The sequence below is a fragment of the Rutidosis leptorrhynchoides genome, unplaced genomic scaffold (genome assembly GCF_046630445.1).
Source record: "Rutidosis leptorrhynchoides isolate AG116_Rl617_1_P2 unplaced genomic scaffold, CSIRO_AGI_Rlap_v1 contig133, whole genome shotgun sequence".
In the NCBI taxonomy this organism is placed as follows: Eukaryota; Viridiplantae; Streptophyta; class Magnoliopsida; order Asterales; family Asteraceae; genus Rutidosis; species Rutidosis leptorrhynchoides.
In genome coordinates this window covers 20,959-23,526 of record NW_027266386.1, presented here as the reverse complement: position 1 = coordinate 23,526, position 2,568 = coordinate 20,959, and the positions used below count along the sequence as shown (strand labels likewise).

Genomic DNA, 2,568 nt, shown 5'->3' with positions numbered 1-2,568 from the left:
ACAACAAGAGTGTTTTGTTGCTTATGCGTCACATAAATAACTTATAAAAAACTTGTATTGGAGGTGGTCTTAATGTTTTCAACAATACCACAAAAAGTAAAACAACAGTACTTCAGATCATGGATAGCCTGAACAAGAAAAAAGGAGTCGAATTCGATAATGAAGGGACAAAATCTTTTGGAGAGTGCAGTGTGCAATTCGAATAAAATTGCCCCGTCTCTCCTTCATCCATAATGTTTTGTTCACGATCATTACTGAGCAAAAAACAACCGTCACAACTTTTCATCTTACTCTTTCGTTGTCAATGATGTGGCGGAACTTGACATTCAAAACTGAGACTAACACTGGAGATGTTCTAACCTTCCAATATTGTCCGACCCATATATATAGTAGTATATGACAACGACCGGGCCACCTTGTTTTTTATCCGTTCCCATTCACTTTAGACATTCATTGGGTCAGCTTTGATCCGATTATTGGCTAGAAGTCATCCGGTAATCATCTTTATACCTCTGATCAATACATTTCACCCATTCATTAACTTTATCAGAAACTCCAATAATTTCTTTTCTTTTTTTTAACTGAAAATCATTAATAAATGAATGAACTAACCTCCATAATAATTATAAAATTAATGAAACGTTGAAAATTGTCCAATAAACATTAGAGAACGTTTCAGTGTACATAATTTATAAACAGGAGTGAGATAACAGTTATTGGTACTACACGTTCAAATATATATATAAAGAAAAGCAAATAAGGCACTTTAGTGTGAAAATATTTAATAAAATAAAAATGAAGGTCGAAATCATTTCAAGGAAATTTGTTGGTCCTTCACATCAAACTCCTCACCTGAGAAATCACAGACTTTCGTGCATCGACCAACTTGCTGTTCCTGCATACCAATGGCGGAGCAACGTTTAGAGATTAGGGTGATCCCACAAACATTTTGAAAAAAAAATTGTGTAATAATATATTATTTGTGTCTAAATTTTTGCTTTGTTCGACTGATAAATTGATTTTATGGGCCTTTAAAATAAACCTACAGATTTTAAAATAATACTATAATTTTTCGTGGATTTATCATAGACATAATTATTAGGCCTCCAGAATTTTATGGTCCTTTAAAATTTTTTTTTTACCCTACAAACATTATTTTCTACACCACTGCTACGCCTCTTTCATTTTTTACTATCTTTCTTCTCCTTCAAGCAATCATAGCGATAGGCTACCGCGATTAACGAAATCGCTTTCGGAGACGCTGACCTTATATTACCCTTTTGCAGGAAGATACAAAGATGATGACTTGGACGCTATCGATTGTTGTGATGAAGGAGCTGAATTTTTATTGGCCAATGTCAATGTCAGACTCGATCAATTCCTACGGTCGAACCCTGATTCCGGTTTATTGAATCAATTTGTTCCTTATCCGAAAGAACGCCCTTTGACTACATAGTTCTAGCTATTCAAATTAACAAATTCAAATGCAATGGATTAGTCCTAGGATTTTGCTTGTCACACAAGTTAGTTGATGGATTCAGTTACGTCACATTCATTAATCAATGGGCTGCTCTTTGCAGAAAAGATGAGATAAGCCATGTGATCAAGAAGCCTCTCTTATTTGATTTGCTATCCGTCTTTCCCCCGTAAGAGATCTCAACATGTACGAGACTCCAATCCCTAATGACCCTTCTAAAAATCTCGTCACAAACAGGTTTATATTTTATCATGATGCTATAACCAACTTCAAAATATCTTCCAATATCATCAAGTAATAATTCCTAGCCGAGTAGAGGTCGTGGCAGCATTAACATGTAAGGCTAGAATTTCAATAAGTTTCGCTAAACACGGTCACCTGAGGCCGTCTTTATTAGTTTTTCTAATGAGCTTGCGTGGGAAAACGTCTCTGAACGTACCGAAAAATTCCTTAGGAAATCTTGTACATGTAGTCCTGGCTCGGTTTAGGCCTGAGGAGACAAAATTTGAGTTAAACAGCTTATTGAGGCTAATCAGGAAGGAAAAAGAGGACGTGGAGGAGGAATTCGCTAAAATGAATGATGGTCGGAGTATTTTCTTGTCGAGAACTAGAACGACAAGGGAGATCAATGAGGGATTGAGACAAGGAAAGATGGATATTAGTCTTTTCGTGAGTCTGTGCAGACTTCCATTCTATGAAGCCTAATTGGGTAAGTATTGTGCAGAAGCGTAACGACATTATTCAAGTGATGGACACTAAATGTGGGACTGGAATTGAAGCCTACGTAACTATGGAAGAACATGACATGCTTCAATTCCAGAAAGATGCTGATATTCTTGCCTTGACCTCCATAACGAGTAAACTTTAATTTATATAATTTACTACTCTCTGAATAAAAAAAAGTGACAATTAATAAATTATAAAAAAAAAAAATAACAATTAATTAGGGACAGATGTAGTACATATGAGGTGATCTTTTAACCACTCAGTATCACTTGTCAATGAAAGCATTGATTTAGCGGATAACTTTTGGTGATGCCACTTCTTTGATCTAAAACTCTTAGAACTGTTTCTGTCCCTTTTTTCTGGTA

General features: G+C 35.4%; 1 pseudogene; it reads left to right on the top strand.

Moving 5' to 3' along the window:
* The first annotated feature begins 795 nt into the window (after positions 1-795).
* On the top strand, positions 796-2,345 carry LOC139881233 (epi-neemfruitin B synthase L1AT-like; annotated as a pseudogene).
* The last annotated feature ends 223 nt before the right edge of the window (positions 2,346-2,568 follow it).